The 19063-nt window shown below is 38.5% G+C and overlaps 1 protein-coding gene across 5 annotated transcripts in view; it reads right to left on the bottom strand.

Moving 5' to 3' along the window:
- The window catches only part of NSD3 (nuclear receptor binding SET domain protein 3), a 92171-nt gene extending 74453 nt beyond the window's left edge, over nucleotides 1-17718 (bottom strand). For 4 of the 5 annotated variants that reach the window (XM_031440093.2, XM_031440094.2, XM_031440095.2 and 1 more), the window contains exon 1: nucleotides 17257-17718. The gene's annotated coding sequence lies outside the window, so the exon portion shown is untranslated. Of the gene's footprint in view, nucleotides 1-13290; nucleotides 14478-17256 lie in introns of those variants that run through there. The other variant, XM_064477451.1, reaches the window with a different exon arrangement.
- Between the last annotated feature and the right edge of the window lie 1345 nt (nucleotides 17719-19063).

Below are 19063 nucleotides of genomic sequence, written 5' to 3'. Positions count from 1 at the left end.
ATATCACGTATCAGCTCAGGTGGGTTAAAGACCAAGTACAAAAAGTAAAGCTTAAAAAACTATTAAGAAAAAAACAAAGCATAAAATGGAAGCAGATCATTATGAACACAAGGTGGGGAAGGATTTCTTAAATAACAGAGTACAAAACATATCCATTAATGAAATCAATGATACTGTAAAAAATAAAAACACAAACTGTATGCCAAAAGTTAACACAAACAAGTGAAAAGAAGGCTCCAGCCTGGAAGAAGATAAACGCAACACATAAAATGAAGCTGGGTTCTGCCCTCCAGCTTTCTGCCAAATCTGCTCAATTCTTGTGATGTTCATTGGCTGAGCCGTATCATTTCTCATCGGAGTTAGAGTAACAACTCCAAACTGTTCTCTCTGCTTCCAGAGTTGTCTCCAATCTGCTCTCTGTAGCATTGACAGTACTTAAACAGAAAAAAGAAAACCCCTCACACTTAGTAACTTCCCTTGGTTCTCCATGCTTTAGGACAAAATCCAAAAAGCAAAAGGCCTTCTCGATTTGGCCCCGCCTACCTGTCCAGCCTCCTCTCCTCCAGCTTAAGCTTTCCCACCTTGCGAAGCCTCTCCAGACACCCCCCACCCTCTGAAGCCAGTCATACCAGCTCACCCGTACTCTACCATAGCACTCAGTACATTGTAGGGGGCCACCTTGTCCTAAACAAAGGGGGTGTATGTGCGTAAGTGAATATGATCTCAAAACATCTGTGTAAGAACTCATAGTAAAATACTTGATTATATCCATTCTGGATACCAGCTGCTGCCTTTAATTGCCCTGTGTAGGCTGAGACATCACTGGGCCGAGATTCCTGCCAGCTCCTCCCTCCTTCCCATTCTGCTGCTGCTACCTCGGGAAGGAGACCAGAAGTTGCAGCCAGGTTTTCCCCAGCCCTAATCTACACAGGCTTCTTTAAGAAAACAAGTATGTATTGAGCACCTACTATTTACGAGACACTGGCCTAAGCTCTACAGCTGTAGAGCTGGAATCATACAGCTGCATTATTTTTGCAGAGAGAAGAGCAATAAAGGGGAAGTCCTGGAGATGAGACTCAGTAAGATTCATTCATTCAATTCATACTGAGTGCCTGTATTATGTTTGGTCCTAAGTACTACAGATAAAAGATGAGCAAAGACAGAGTCCCCATGGACAGAAAGGGGCAAGTGCTCTGGATGAAAAAGGAAAACATCCAGGGTTGAGAAGCTGGGGGATGCGGCATAGAAAGAGCATTCCGGGGGCCTCAGACATTTCAGGCCTAGGAAACAAAAAGCCCTAACCTGTGGCAAGGGAGGGGAACTCCTTCACAAAGACCTACGTTAACCATCGCCTAAAATTGTTTTAGTTAAGAACTTTCTTGGCTTCTTAGTATCACATCTTCCAAATGATCTAGATTATTAGAAGGGCCTTTCTTGACATGTTGCAGAACCAAATCACAAGCATTTGATAGAAGCACACTACATAATTCAGGGAAATAAAAATAACTGAAATGGCAGAGAATATGGAAAGACATGGGACCACCTCATCTCTGAAACCCCAGGCCAACCCCAGTGGCTAGTACAACATCAATAAACAAATCAATCACAAACAGAAGGGAGTATCACAGTCAGGGGCCATAGGGCTGGATTCACAATGGAAGTACATTAACATGGCCTAACAGCCAGTAGTAACTAGCATTACTGAAATGCCACAGGCTGTTAGCAGCATGCATTTAGAACTGACTGTATAGACTGCTTTTTCCTTCCCAAAAAGATCACAAATAAAGCTAAAAAGTATCTGCACAATGATCATATGTCCAACACAAAACCAAACTAGCAGCAGGTAATCAGGTCACTAAGAGGAAACAAAACAAAATGAAATTTCCCCAATTATTTTTAAACTTCTTCAAAAGTTTAGTATTTAATCTTATTATATTTTATTCAGTAATATTTTCATCAGAATTAAATGAGAGCGGAGGATTTTTTTTTGAGTGCTGGGAATTCAGAGTATAAACACATCACATGAAAATCACTGACAAGAAACGGTTTCCCCAGGAAACTTTAAATATTTACGTAATCACATTTAATATGAAGCTCTCTACCATGAATCTAGTAATTCTACAGGCACATATAAACTATTAACATATTAGGGTTCATATTTTCCAAAACAGTAGTTGTATTATGAAAAGAAGCTTCATCTTTCGTTCAGGGTATAAAACCCGCAGGCAGTACTAACGGGGTTAAGAGAAACTGTCACAACATTATCGCTGTTGAGTTTAATACATAAGGAGACTCTGAAATTCTAATAAAATGACTTCTCTTTCTTTGAATCATTTATAGACTAACACAAACCGGTACTAAACACAAAGTCAATGTGTATTAGAGTGCCAATCTGTACTTGAGATTTGAGGCATCTTTGAGCAACTTCAACGTTCAGAGACTTGTCAAATGGGTTCAGATTTCTGAAGTTCATATTCATCTTTAATTTCCAAAGCAAAGGGCAGCAGTGCCTTCTTAGGTCATGGAAAAACCAAACAACCAACAAAACAAAACTACTTCACTTCCAGCAAAGGTACTGCGTACTCATGTTTTGCTCACTACGGTACTGCTATCCCCAGCACAGTAAGGGAATGGAAAAGGCTGCTAAATGAATACAGGGATGGCAAAAAGGACAAAAGGGAATTAGAACTGCTATTTTACTTAATTTTCATTTCCAACCAAGTAATGAAGACAGCAGAAAATGTGTTCTGGCTATCAAACTACAGTCAAAAGGACAGCCCCAAATCACTGCATTATTATTGGCCATAAACAGGACTTAAACTTCATAATCTAAAATTATGCAGATAATTTTAATGTGTAACTGTTTTGGAAACCTCATCAAACCACTGTGTTATACTAATCTCCAAAATTACTAACACTTCCCAAGAGCCAAATATGAGTTACCAAATCAAGTTTCATCTTTAGTATCTGGACTTTATGTAACCCACTGATCAAGAACTGAGCCAACATTCAAATATATGGTGAAGAATCAGACTAGGAAGGCAACACACTTATCAATGAGTTCACATTCTGAAACAAGGTTTTTCAACCCAGCAACACTAACATTTGTTGTAGGTAGGAGGTGCTGTCAAGTGCATTTAAGATGTTTAGCAGCATTCTGGATGCCAGTAGTACCACCCACCTGCCAGTAATAATAAAAAAAAATCTCCAGACACTGCGAAATGTCCCTTGGAGGGCAGAATCGTGCTAGGGTTGAGAACCACTGCCGTAAAAGGATGGCCACTGAATTGTAAATGTTTACTATTGTTCTCTTTTGCTTCTCTGTAAAGTTTATAATGAACACATAAAAATATAAATACATTTTTTCAAGAGAAAAATACAATTCATTTATCATAAACCAAGGAAATGCTCATATTTATTCAGCGTGATTCCTATTTTTCAATGACTAACATGCTCAGATGCATTTCTGAATATGGCATATTTGAGTATTCAAAAAGTTTAACAACAACAACAAAAAACCCTGCAACAACTCAGAATAGATAAGATGTTAATCTACATAAGAATCTCTCTGAAATTTCAAACAAAAATACTTTAAAGATGCTTCAAGTAAAATAATATAATTTACTGAGCACTAATGATGTGACGTTCCAAGTGCTTTACAAGTATTATCTCATTTAATCCTCAGAAAGCCCCTGTAAAGTGGATACTAGTATCTCCATTTCACAGATGAGGAAATTGAAGGACCGACAGGTTAGGTCACACCCAGGCAGTCTGGCTTCACAGACTACACTCTTTTCCACATGCTATACTGTCACTGACCACTGAACCACTTTTCTGTAATGCCTGCATTAATTCAGAAAGGCAACCCTTACTGCTTCAGAAAACATCTCTATTACTACAGTTAATGAAGCCAGTATCTTCAACTTGTATAAAGGCTGTGATAGAATAATAATACCCTCCCCCAAATTCCCCAATCCTAATCCCTGGAACCTGTGGACATGTTGCCTTATGGGGCAAAAGGGACTTGGCCAATGTGATTAAGGATCTTACAATGGAGAGATTATCGTGGATTATGGGGGGGGGGCCCAATGTGATCACTAGGGTTCTTATAAAAAGAGAGGGAGAAGAGTCAGAGTCCGAGGGAGATTTGAAGGTGCTCTGCTGCTGGCTTTGAAAACAGAGGAAGGGGACCACAAACCAAGGAATGCACGCACCTCCTCCACCCGAGGAGGTGGAAGAGGCAAGGGAGCAGATTCTCTTCTAGAGCCTCCAGGAGGAACAGTCCCACTCATACCTTGATTTTAGCCAGTGGGACCCACGGTGGCCTTCTAACAGCCAGAGCTACAAGATAATGAATTCGTACTCTTTTAAATTTTGTTGCGTTTAAGCCACTAAGTTTGACATCATTTGTTAGAGAGGCAACAGGAAACAAGAGTCTTCTCTGACAGCATTTCCACTCACTTTGTCTTCATGAGTCCTATTAGCATCCCTATAAAACATTCAACAGGGAGGAGGAGACCTCCCTTAGATTCATTAACCTACGATGGAAATATCACTTTAAAAACTCTTACCCCATCACAACATAAACAGTCCTATCCATGGATACAAATATGCTAATAGGACCTACAACTTGTCTCTGGACAGCCAGAAAAGCCATTAGGTTCTAACTGCTGGCAGGGTGCTGCTGCCACCGTTCACAATGCAGAAGAAACGGAAACGATCTCTTCCCACTTTGTTGGCACAGTCACGGCTGCTTTCTATGCTCTGCAGTTTACTTTCATTCCCGTCACAGATGTGATACAAAGAACGAAATGGCAGTAAACCACTACCACGTGCGACACAGTAACATGGGTCCTTTTCTTACTAAAATACTTACTATATTTAAGATGTTCAATTTCTGACAACCGAAATCTCTGGGCCACACTGAATTTTGTGGCTGATTTTCACAAAAATATGTGGGGGCAGAGGGAGAAAACTTGCAGTAGTAAAGACAGGACTATGCTAAGAACCATTTCTTAAAGTCTGTTAATTTAGACAAATAGTAGCCGTAGTTAATAAAGAAAAGAAAAGCCTCTTGCAGCCATCCAAAAGAACTCTATTAAGCCAATATTTTTCCTAATGAATAGCATCTAACTGGAAATTTTGAAAAGGTGATTAATGTATAACTTCCCTAAACAAAAAGGCTTTCATTCACATCTGAAAACATTAACTATTTCAGAATATGTCTAGAAATAGACGAGTACAAATAAGATTCTTTCCACACGTATCATGTTGGCAATTAAAGGTCAGAAATTAAATTACCTAATTTACTATAAGGGAACATTTGATCTCCGACTACTCACAGATAACTCAAACCAGCCTCAGTCAAACACTGCTCTCATCAGGTGGAGTGCTTATGTCTCCTGCACGCCGATGTCCACTCCCAGACAAGTCAAACAACACACTGGAAAAGTAGGAGTTGGCAGTTTTCTTCTGGCCAAGCAATAGCATACAAATAAATGACTTCGAGTAAATTCCTTCATCTCCAAGAGGTAGGAAGTGAGGCCCAGTACTCAAAAACCGACCTTGGAAATATCCTCCCACTTGTTTTTTCCATTTTGTCAACTCTATGATGTTTTATGTGGAGAGAATTTATTTAATACATATATGTATCCCTGGACAAAAGTTTGTTTGTTTTTAAGTTAGAGTTCCCAGAGAAATGTTTCTGTACAGACTCATTCTAAACTCATCACCTTAAATTACCCACACCAACCCCACCAAGATAATCAGAAGCTGAGCCTCACCTTGCCCATTCCCAGACTCTAAGTGGCTTGTTAGTCCAGATAGATATCTCATCCCTCACAAAGTCCTTTTTTTGTTTTGCCTGTGACGTGGTTCATTACTGAACACCAACTATGTACCAGACCCTGTTCTAGGTCCTGGGAAATGAAAGGAAATAAGATTCTGGTCTCATGGAGCTTAAATAAACATGAAAATTTCAGATAATGATAAGCTACTATAAAACAGGGTAACAGGATATAGTGCCTGGGGGGGCTGGCTTGCTATAAAAAGGACAAATGGAATCAAAACCAGGAATTAGTCATACTGAAAGACCGAAGAAAGACAAGTGAGGAACTGAAGTATCTTTTACTTCCTTTCAAGATCTCTTTGTTTCAGAGGCTTCTAAGGTATGGCTATAGTAAAAAGATTTAAATAATAGTTTAGTCAAGTATTCCACATAGTATAAAAAGTTTCAGCTTTCAATACTATTTAACCATAATTACTCCAAAATACTACTGAAGTGAAATAATTTTGCTGGTGAGCAGTACAGTCTGTTAATAACTGCATCAATTAAAAGAGGTTTTACTACTTTTATATTTAAACTTTTTACTTAAATTCTAATTTTTAGAAATTTAAAAATATTAAAAATTTTGTATTTAAAAAGAAATCACCAAATAACTATTATTAAGTTGTTTCCTGTGAATGGATTTATTTACTACTTAAGATAGTGAGCATTTGGAAAAACGAGATTTTAAAAACCCAACTCCACAAAAACCAATACAGTAATCACAAGAGCAAAGAATGTGAAAGTGTCCACTTCTACTTAATTCTTTCCCTTCCCTTATCTAAATCTGTGCTAGTCGCACGTGGCTATTTAATTGTAAACAAATTAAAATTAAATACAATTAAAAATTTAGTTCTCAAGGACGCTAGCCACGTTTCAAGTGTTCAAAATCGACATGTGGCAAGCGGCTACCACATGGGACAGCAGAGACAGAGTATTTCCATCACTGCAGAAAATTCTATTTGTCAGTGCTGATGTAAACCATTTTTCAAATTTAACCTAAACAAAATCATCTTTAAAAAGCTTATAAAAATAAGGCTAATCACGAACTTTTTAAAGAAATTGGTGACCAGTACTGAAAAACTAGATAGAAACCATGCAAGAGGAAATTCAGCAATCAGACCTGTAGGCCAGAATAAGAACAAACCAAGGAGAAGCAAAAATGTTTTTTGACACTGGCTTTGTAGTCATGAGACTTGAATTTTAGTTTCGATTATACCTCTAGCTTAGCTGCATGAATTTTGAAGAGATACAACATATTTGGACTTCTGTTTATAGCCCATAACAGAGGTTAAATCAGGTAATCCAAGTCACCTGAAATGACCCCAAACAATGGGAACATGAGCTGTGATTCCTCTTAGTTATCAATACATAAACGTATGCTTTGGATTTGCATTCTGACAAGAACATATGTGATTAAAAAATTAACTTTAAAGTCTTACCTACCACGTTAACATTATTTAAAGATGTTCATTTTATAACAATTCTGTGAAATTCACAACAAATAACTATTTAGATAAATAATACTTTAGGGGGTAAAATGATTCATGACCACCATATTTCTTTCTACAAAATTCTCTACATAAGTAATCAAGGTGGTAACCAAGTGACACGTTTTCTTTTAGTTTTTTTTTATTTTTCTGAGTTTAGACTATTAATAATAGAGCAACACTAATTTTTAAAACAAAACTGTATTACTCCATAATCTGTTTAACTCTAACGTTACCACCCCAATAAATTCTGAAATTTTCACTTAATAATTTTCCACGAAAAATGTGCTAAGAGAAAGATGATGGTCAAGGGACATTAAAATATCCTGTATTAGGGAGTGACCTGTGGGAATGTGAAACACAATTAGCTAATGAAATACCAAAACAAACAAACAAAAAAATTGTTTATCAATTCATTTAACCAGGAACCCTGCCACTAAATACAGTCACACAATTTCACTTGACTATGATTCCATTAAATTACACAACATTTTAGGTTGCTTTGTAGTTCTTATTTTTTCCTGACTAAACCACATTACTATTGAACTGTCTTGTACCCAATACAAAACTTACTAGTAAAACACCCAATTTCCCTTATCTATTTGGTTTAACCTCAACATTTTCACTTTGTTCTTGACCACACCCAGCAATAACAGACGTGGTATTACCACTGGAAGAAAATTTACATTAAATTATTTTCCAGTCCCCTACATCAAGGGTACTGGTTCACACTGAAAATTCTGACACACTAACTTGTATCAGTCATCTTGTTCCATTCACTATGAAATCTAGCAAACCAACAAGTTCATCCGCATATTTTCCTACCTCTTTCCCTAACGAATTTTTAAATTACAGTAAAATGGTTTGAGATTGCTCAGAATTTACTTTCTTTTACCATAGCAAGGCAAAAAGACAGTGTATCACAGAAATGATACGTAGTTTTAAAAGTACTAAGCAATTTATCATAACATCTAAAAAAGATAATTACTGGGGGGAGGGTATAGCTCAATTGGTAGAGTGTTTGCTTAGCATGCATGAGGTCCTGGGTTCAATTCCCAGTAACTCCATTAAAAAATAAATAAACCTAATAACCTCTCTCACAAAAACAAAACAAAAATACAAAAAATAAATCTCTTAAAAAATAAAAAAGACAACTACCAAGTTTATCTTTCCTATAAAGATCAGATTTTTTGTTGTTGTTGTTCATCAGGTTTATCACTTTATTTAGGTTCAACTGTATTCAACATTTCATTTTAAAAATAAGCAATAAAAATAAGAACACAAAGAACTTCATACCATATATTCAAATTTTATCACCGATTTGCTTAATCAGAACACTGATTAGCACTGGTGAAGCCACAGCCATCATGCTGTTGTAATAATGACAGTGGAGGTAAATTTGGACTGGAAAGTTAACTTCATGTTTATACTTGTACCAGCTGAGAAACACCCATACAACCCATGCAAAGACTCTGCTCAAGCACTAATTAACATTCAACTTTTACCTTTTACAAAAGTGAGTTTAGGACAACTGAGTTCATTTCTTTACCTACAAAGCATTCAACTAGAAACTAGCTCACTTTGCATTGTTCTTTTTCTCATATTGAAGAAGTCATTTATCATCAGCAATGTGCCTGGTCCAGTTCTAGGCTCACTACAGTACGTCGAATTTGGATCCCTAGAATCCCCAAAAGTAGTCATTTTCATCTCCACTTCAGAGATAGGAACACTGAGCCTCAGTGGTACGAGGTGCAGTGGGGACAGGAACTCAGGTCTCCCTGACTCTTGCCCTACAGCCCACTGCCTGCTGAGTTTATTTAAAAAAAAAAAAAAAAAAAAAGTTCTGTTAAATGGCTTAAAGCAAACAGAACAATAAGAACAACTTTCACGGTGAAGTTCAGTTAGAGCAAAGCAAATCTCTCTTAATAAAGAGAAAACCATACTTTAGTTTGCTATAGTTAATTTTTAAGTAAATTGGTAAGTTTGCCATAGTTAATTATACAGGTATAGCACACATTCTATAGACATTTTCTAAAGTAAGGTGTTTCTAAGTGAAATTTGAATGAAAAGAAATATTTTAAACCACATACAACACTCTCAAGTAAAGGAATCTTGACTGAACAGGAAAATGATTTTATAATTGAAAAAATCTACCACCTACTTTGTTTCATAAGCTTAAACTTTGTCATGTTTTCTTAACACAGGAATATTGTTTTTATTGATTACTTTTAAAATCTCACTCCATTAATTGATAAAAAGTATCAATTATATCTCAATAAAGCTGAAATAAAGTTTTTTTAAAAATAATTATTATTATAAAGAAAAAATGCATCACACAAGCTGTAGTGTTCTCGTATTCTTGTATTGCATATTAAAAACCACAAATAAATGCAATTTTTAAAAACAAAGCCTTTCTGATATTGCTAGGAGTTTAAATTGGTTCAAACCTTTCTGGAAATGTTCTAAAATCAACTGTGGTGATGATTACACAATTCTATGAATATACTAAAAACCACTGCATTATACATTTTAAAGGGGCGAACTGTATGGTATGTAAATTATTTCTCAACAAAACTATTATTAAGAAAAACTTTCTGGAGAGCAAATTCGGAATACGTGTCAAAAGCTTTCGTTATTCTACTTCTAGGAATTTATTGTAATGAAATCATCACAGTCATACAATTTTTTAATATGAAATAATGTTCATCAAGTTATAACACCTAAAAATTGCAAACCGCCTAAAATACCATCAATAGTATGATGGTAAATGGATATGGCACACCTATACAATGAAATTACATGTTGATTTTTAAAATCACATTGCTCAAAAAATTTATTTCACAATAAAGCAGGTTACAAAATAATATTATGTACAATTTCAATTTATAAAAAGAAATACACAAATGTGTGAGAAAAACACTGGAAGGATACAGAACAACATGTTAATTGTGGTAACTGCCAATCGGTAGGATTTCAGGTGATTTTAATCTTCTTTACATCTTACTGGTTTCAATTTCTCTACAATAAACAACCCTTTCATAACTTGAACATAATGTTATTTTTAAACTAGTAGCCACTTAGGAAAGTACAAATTTCCCATTAAAAAATAAAAACTAATAGGGCTATCAGCATTTCTTAGGAGTACTGTGTATGCAGACGTATGCAGATGTGTGTAATATCTTAACCTCAATACCCTAATTCTATCACCCAATAAAATAAATTCTAATGACCAAGGCTTAATTGTACAGGTGATAACAATACTGAAAGCATGAGATGACCGTAAGTATATTAACTCTATACACAAAGCCAAGTTACCTAATTTAGGTTGAAATAACTATATCAAATCATGTTCGCTTCCACATCTAGGAAAACTCAACATATATGTTCATTTCAAGATTTTAAATAATGTCTCATCCTTGCAGGAAATAACAATTAGCAAGGGATATATGTAACCTTCACCTAGAATAAAAAAGAACAGCATTCTATAGGAATTCTAGGATACAGCAAAGTATGACATGGTTTCTCACTACAATCAAACATGACATAGTATATTCTAATGTATTTGGATCCTGCAGAGATCATGAAAAACACAGCTTAAAATAACAAAATTAAAATAAACAAAGGCTTTAATTTATGTATGCAAATACGTTATCAAAATGCCCTCAAAGTTCACACTGCAGAGTTTTATGCAAATAGTTTGTATTCATCAGAGAGTCAGAGGGGAAAAAAATTCACTTTTTCTGCTATCAAAATCCTTGAAAGTCAACATGCAACCTTTCCATACATATAAGAAAATACTCTAGAAAGCCAGGGAAGCGCATTAAAGTAGGCTTATCCAGTTAAACAAGAAATGTGGTTCACCTAGCCAAGATGCAGACAAGGTAGGAATCAAGAGGCACCAGGATGAAGAGTCAACACAGACGGCCACTGCTGACGACTTCAGGTTAATACTTTATAAAATGGTTACCTTAATGTGAAAGCAAGAGTCAAGCTAGTTTTTGTAAATAAGATACTTAAGCTAGGAGATTACTGACATAGGCAAATCCGACATTTTCCAAGCAAAAGTCACTGTTAAGAGTTTGCACATAGATCTAAAATCAATAGTCACTGAATCCTACCAAAAAGGGCAACAGAGATGAGCTCTGAATAAACAACTTGGTATAAAATTGCATGATCCTTTAGGATTCAACATTATTTTTTGTTTCACATTCATTAATAAAACACCAAGATTTCAAATCACTAAGTGATTACCCTAAATGTTAGGAAAACTGTCTAATTGTCTAGATAACCCTTTGGACAACAACAGATGATTCAGTTTACATGTGCAGACCCCTCACGGTTATTAGTTTTTCAGCTTACTTTTCAGCTGTTATCCCTGAAGTCCAACTACTACCAAGGCAATAACCAGTTAAACCAATCAGGCTGTCCCTGTAGCCTTTCTTAAAGGGCTTATTACCTGGGTGGTGACTACGTGATGTTCACTTCCTAATTATTTGTTTATACTGTATGTTTAGGTTTTATGCTCTTTTCTTTATATGCATGTTTTACAACTTAAAAGTTTTAAAAATGCACTTTAAGGGTTTTATTGTTTGTTTTCTATGTACAGCTTTCTTAAGACTCCACAGCTGAGAGATGTTAGTATAACACAAGAAAGGGGGAGGGTATACAACTCAGTGGTAGAGCACGTGCTTAGCATGCACATTAAAATAAATAAATAAACCTAATTAACCCCTCCAAATTAAAAAAAAAAGTATATAGCACAAGACTCACGAGACACAGTACTGTCTTTGGTTATGACCAAAACGCCACTAGGCAAGCCTCCAGATGAGATTCTTAATCTTCTGAATCTCAAATCAACTTGATAAGCTAAATTTTGTTTTGCCCACTTAAATCCCAGGAAGCCACATATTGCTTAAATTTAAAATACCTACTTATTTGAGTTCAATGGTTCTTGTGCCTTGCAACTTCACATACACACATAAAAAGATCAAGTTATTGTGTGGGAATTCTATCAAACATCTCAGAAGGTGTCATGTAAGTGCAAGTATTATTAGATAATAATACTCATATATATATAGTTAAAATGGAAACTATATGTATATAAATTTCCTCAATTTCCTATTCACTTTCTCCTCAATACAGTCCTAAATCTGGATAAAAAAAAAAGGGAACCTATTAGAAAAAAGAATTCTCAATTTAGATCAGTCAATGATGACACAGATCCACATCCACAATTTAACATAAATCAAGAATCATTTACCAAAGAGCTTTTCAAATTCAAAATCTTGTTAATAAGCAGATGTACTTCAGGAGTAACAACACACATCCATCTAGCAAAAATCCAACATTCTCCAAATTGCAAAATTTTAAACAAGACTTTTCCTTCTTTTCATCCCACCCTGGACCGGTACGACATAATACAGGAATGTTTAAAAGTACTTTCAAGGTCAGCAGTAAAAAACAAAACAAAAACAAAGTTCAAAACAAAACAAAAAACCTCTGAGCACTGAAAAAACGTGTTAGGTAGTCGCAGCATAATCAACTTCTCAGATTTACCTTTATTAATATTTATTACAAGATCAGCCTGCAGAAATGAAGTTCACCATTCATTTAAAAACTCAAAGGCAGAACATGTTGTTTATTAACAAAGAAATAAATCAGTTGCTCTTTCAAAAAAAAAACTAGACTCTTTGTTCTGGTAAAATTGAAAACAGCATTGCATCAAGAAACAGATTTCATAGATAGACACCAAATTCTAAAACTTTTAAAAGTTTTAATGATTTTAATTTTTTAAGTGTCTATAAAACAGACTTTCTGTTTTAAAAGAACTCAATGAATAAGTATCATTGTTATTAATTATCTTCTTGATAGTAAAAAAGTAAAATAAAAAATTAAAATAATCAATGGTGCCTAAGGATTTTTTTAAAAAAAAATTGTTTTCAATTAGGTATTTTTAGCTCATTTTTTAAAACTTACCAGTGTCTCACTTTTCTTTCCAAGTTCTTTTCCAGGACCATGATGGATGGATCTCTTATTTTTTTCATTTCACCGTTACCTTATTTCATTGATGATTTTATTAAAACAGGAAAAATCCTGCCAAAACCACTTCATTACCCAAAACATAAATTTCAAGGTACCTGGACAAGATTCGTTTATGCATGTAATAATCTTTTGCATATATGCTATATGAACCACATGGCGAACGAAGTATGGAAAAGAGAAGAGCCTTTGCCTCCTTGTACCTGAATCCTCTTGCACCCATTACACTAAGCAAGCCTTGAGTGTCCCCCTCCCCTTGAGCACTGACAATACACTTCCACAATAATGAAGGAATGTGATGGGAGTATAAAGAGCCAGGTTACACCAATGCCATGGACTGAACTTCTCTAGGCTGCAGTGAATCCTCTTCTAAAATAAAGTAGTTAGATTACATCTCTTGTATTTAAGTAGGCTGTTAGGAACCTAATTCAGCACTGGCTACATTACTTATAATAGCAAAAACATGTTAACAACTTAATGTTACTATTAACCAATCTTCCAAACAATGGAATACTATACAACCCTTAAAAAGCTGTAGGTCTGTATGTAGTTATTTAAAGGATGTCCCAGGTAGTCCACTAAAACAAGAAAGCAAAGTGCAAAGAGTATCACCCAATTTGTACGTATTTTAAGACAGATGTACATATATATGTTCAAAAACTTTCTAGGGGGACACATAAGAATCTTCAAAATGGTTATCAGTGGCGAATAGTGTACTAACTTTAAAAAAAACTCTTATAGCTTTTTATAATATTTGGGGGGAAATTAAATAATGAACATGTATTATTTTTACCAATTTTTAAAAGAAACGAAAGAAAAGGTTGGCTGATCCAGGTTTTATAATTGGGAAAGACTTGGGTTCACATACTGGCTTTGCTATTTACCATCTGTATGATGTTAATAAATTATTTAACCTCAATTTCTCCATCTGTGAAAAGAAGTTAATAGTACTAACCCTACATAATTGTTGGCAGAATAAAAGGAAATTACATAAGACACTCAGCATAGCACACTGTAAAAGGACAACTATCAGCAGCTATTACTATGATTATTATAAATATTATTATAAACTCCAGAAACTGAGTCTATTTAGAATCAGACAATTGACTCAAAGCATTGACGATTCATTCACCGATGACCAATCTCAAAGGCAACTAATTTCCTTTACTCAAAACTCAATCTGATCAGTATAACAAAGAGCACATCTATTAACTTAAAGTTAAAAAAAAAAAAAAAAAGCTATCACAGGTAGCAGGTGAGCTGATGGATATGGTAATTAGAGCAACGTCTGGGTTTTAATTAAGTACCATCTAACTAGAATAGCCTTCTTCATTATATGGATACCTATCCAAGAAGCCAGAATACTCTTTGACAGCTGGGCAGGAGACCCTTCTCTTTACAAAATGCTGAATACACAGGAATATTGCCCCTTTTTAAAAAGTAATTCAAGTTTTCAACCTGAGTTTTTTTCTTATTTTAATAGACAACAATTTCTCATTTTCCTAAAAATGGCTGGCACTGACAGTTCATTTACAAATTAATTACAAATAACATGTCAATCAAGTGAGAGCTATAAAAATGAAATCCCCATAAAAATAAATTCAAAAAAGCATCCTGAATGGCTTTTCTGAATGGAAATTTTCTTCACAAGATTTTTAAAAATTCAGGCTGAGTATTATCAAGTCAAAATACCCCTAGTTGTAAGTCTGGCCTCTATACTAAAAGTATTCTCAGAAGGTGAGTGCTAACAATATTCAATTTTATTTTTCCAACAGACTAAGAATATCCCAAAATTCTATATAAAACTTGAAACGATGATGCATTAAGATAGATTAAATAATATGCAGTATAAGTGGTTTGAGTCCATCATATTACAATTTTAACAGGCCTTCCTGGTATTAGAAAACAGTTTCAATATCAATGTGATGGACTGAAGTTTGGATTACCCCTATTACAATTATAAAACAAAAACGAAAGGTCACGCAAGACAATCCTTTTCAATATGGAAATGAAACAGGCTCTACTTAATTTATCTACCATAAGTTTGTTAGTATTTAAACCTTTAGAACAGTAACTATTTCAAATCACATAAGTAGATACATTTGAATACATTAAAGAGTTACTGTAGCTTTCCTGAGAGTGACCTGAAGTTCCCACCAAAAAAAAAAAAAAAAAAAAAAAAAAAAAAACCCCAAAAACCTGGCATCTGAATGATGCTCCAAGCCCTGCATGCCTGCTTCATAGATCATTACACTGTGCTGAACTGACATTTGGAGACTATTGAGCTAGATACATGAAACCAAAGGGAAAGGATGGGTGAGTTTCTTAAAAAAAAAAAAAAAAAAAGAAAAAAAAGAAAACACTTCTTAACACACCCATCACCCATAAGCAAGAGCTATCACAAACACCATTTGAAAAGACACATTTTTAATTTTTCAACATTCAAAATAGAGCAAGCAGGTAACCTACCACAGCAGATTTCCCTACCCATTCTCTCCCCCACACAGTGCTTTGCCAAGAGCACAAACCCAAGTAAAATAAGCGAGGCAATTTCCTTGTTTACTTAAAGAATTGCAGAAAACATGCTGACTGCTTCCGAGGCTTCTGAAACAAATGCATTTTCAACATTTAAAAGACTTTTCATGATCACGTTTGAAACAACAGAGTAGTAATGATTCCTTCAGCTAGTAAAAAAATACAGTTTTAACTTTATAAAAAGGGTTAAATTTTACTCTGCAGCTCATTAGCATGCCTTGTTTGCAACCAGAAGGAAGAGGGAAGAGGGGGGAAGCAGCAAAACACACAAGATGGAAAACATTACTACCTCTTTCGGTGGTTATGAATAATTTTAAATGACCCCAAGATGTATGGGAAGAGTTCATGAATAAGAAAGAAAGAGGTTTAACAATCTGAACTGGCCCCTTCCAGATTCATACTGATGTCGGGAGAGAAAAAGGAATTTATTTACACTGCAGTGCCTGGCAGCAAACATGGCTGCCCCTGCCCCCTTTAAATCGGAATAGTCTTCACTCCCTCACCAAAACCATCAAATTATGGCCATGTCTCTCCCTGTCTTGCTACCATTACATTAACACATCTCCTCCTCCCTCAAAGCAGTAAAACCCACACCTCCCCATTTCACAACATCATAACCACCAGCTTCTCTATTCTCTAGCCTTGAAAGAAAAGGCATAGAATACACACAAATATAGAGACAAAAGGCTTTCCCTTCCTTACACTTTAACACTCCGCTTCCCCTTCTTTTCCTCCCACTCTGTGACGCTTGGTCCACAGTTCTCATCCTTCTCAATATTCAGCTAATTTCCTTCCCTATCCCAAGCCTGGGTCTTCCAGTTTCCTGAGTCTATTTCCTATCTCCCTCCTGCATCCTATCTCAGTCCTTTCTCATCCCTTTTTCCTAATCCACCTCCCCCCCCCCACTTCCATTCCCTCGTGCTTCCCTTGAGGCCCCATTTCTCCATCAAATTCTATCTCCTTCCTCCAGACTCTTCTAGTTCCCACACTCCACCCCCAAACCTGCCTGTTTGTCAGTATGCCCAGGTCTCTAATCTCCAAACCTAACTCTTCTCCTCGCTCCCTGCCCCTCCCCCGTTCCATCTTTATCCCCGCCCCCATCCCACCTCTACTCCCAATTCCCAGCTCAGCGCCACTCCATCTCTCATCCCAATCCGACCTCCCCTGCCCCACCTCCTAATCCCCTCCACACCCCCCACCTTGCCCCATCCTTCTAGACACCCCTCGAATCCTTTCAGGCCACCCGCTAGCCCTCCCATCCCTAAGGTCTCTCTCCCTACCCTGGTCCCATTCCTCGATCGCCCCCTCCTCAGCCCTTCCTTCCAGTACACACACACTCACACACACACTCACATGCATTCACTTTACCTTCAGTTTGTTCCATTCTAACCCCCCGGCCGTGTCAGTACGATCACAGGAGAGACACGGAGGCCCGGAGCGGGGCTGGGGTGCGGGCAGCCGCCGGGGCCGCGGGGGGAGGAGACGGAACCAAGCTAGGCCGCATGAAATCCCCGGGCTAAATTTCCCCCGCGCCGGACGCCTCTGCCATGGCGGCCGGCACCGAGGAGGGCCACGGCCGGGCCGGGCCGGGCGCGCGGCGAGAGGAGGAAGGCTGTGAGGCGGGGTGGGCAGGGGAGCCGGAGGGATGGGGGTCGCCGCGCAGCTGCAGCTGCCAGAGACGAGCCTGGGGCTGGCGGCCGGGCCGGGGCAGCAGGGTCCTCGGGACTCGACTCGGCCTCGCACGCCTCTCCGCGGCGACCAGTGGACAGTCCCCCTCGGCCTCCACCGCCGTCCTGGCCGCCGCCGCCGCCGCCGCCGCCGCCCGCTCCCGCCGCCCGCTCCCGCCGCCGCCGCCGCCGCCGCCGCCGCCGCCGTCTCCGCCGCCGCTGCGCACAAAGCCCCCCCCAACCTCGACTCTCGGGACGCCGCCGCAGCCGCCGCCAAATCCTCAGCCGCTCATTGGCCGCTGGCCGCGGCGCCTGCCGGGAAATGCAGTCCCGGGCTCGGGGTGCAGGGGGCGAAAGGAGGAAGAGGCTCATCAGCGGGAGGAGAGAAGGGGCGGGGGCAGAGCCAGAAACGAGAGCAGCAGGGCAGAGTCTAGACGAGAAGTGAGACCGCAGGCGATAAAGGCAGGGAGACTGGAAGGCACGATGCGGAGGGGAGTGAAAAACAAAACAAAACTAGAAGGCAGGTTAGAGGTGGGACCTGTGAAGCCAAATTGTGCTGGTGCATGTTCCTTGATGCTGGTGAAACAACAGCACGTGTGAATCACCAGATGGGACTCCTCGGGGTGACACTGCGATGCCATCCCTAGACGTTAGACATACCCTACAGACGGGCGCCTGGTTAAGATGACCGGGAAAGGGGACCGCTGTTTCTGTGCCTCCCTGGCTGTCTCCTGCCGGACAGCTGTCAGAGGGGGCGCTCCCTGTTCCCCGCAGCTCTGGGTCTGGAAGCCGCGGCAGCGATTTCAGACCGGAGCCTTGGGGGACAGTCTCCCATGGCAGGCTCCTCGGATGCCTCCCTGGCAGGCCCCGAGTCCCGCACGCCTTCCCCCTGCTCGCCCTGCGGGCCCGGGGGCTTGTGGGTAACGGGGGGTCGGCAGCGCCGCCCGCACCCCGACCCGGAGGGACCTGGCGGGCTCCGGGACCGTCACGTGCCAGGGCCTCCGCTGCTCGCTGCCAGACCTTCGCTTCGAGGAACGTGAGGGAGTTTGTCCTGGACAGAGCTCACTCGCGCAAGAATGAGAGGAGGAAGCGGCAGTCAAAATTCTCTGCAACCCCACATCCCTCCCCATCCTAGGAAATTTGTGTGAAACAATAGAAGGTCCCAGGTGTGTGACACAGGAAACTAGCCTTGCAGGAGTGTGCCGATTGGGGGATATTTCCTGGGGCCTGGTGATAATGACTTAGGACGTTGCAGCACAGACACATTAGGTACACAGGAAACCCACGCAGCGATCAGATGAGGAAACCAATACTCCGTTCTGAGAATAATAAAGTCATATCACCACTAGACGTTACACTCTCCATCAACGTAACAGTGCTGCATCTATTTGGTACCCTTACGGGCAACTCCTGCTATCTTTATCTTTAAATACCACTAAAAAGGGAAATTAAAAGATTCCTACAGATCAATTATTTTTATGATTACTAATTATGCATTCTTTTAAAAA

The sequence above is a fragment of the Camelus dromedarius genome, chromosome 22, assembly GCF_036321535.1.
Source record: "Camelus dromedarius isolate mCamDro1 chromosome 22, mCamDro1.pat, whole genome shotgun sequence".
Classification (NCBI taxonomy): Eukaryota; Metazoa; Chordata; class Mammalia; order Artiodactyla; family Camelidae; genus Camelus; species Camelus dromedarius.
The sequence above is the reverse complement of the archived record's forward strand: the minus strand, read 5'-3'. Positions and strand labels throughout refer to the sequence as shown.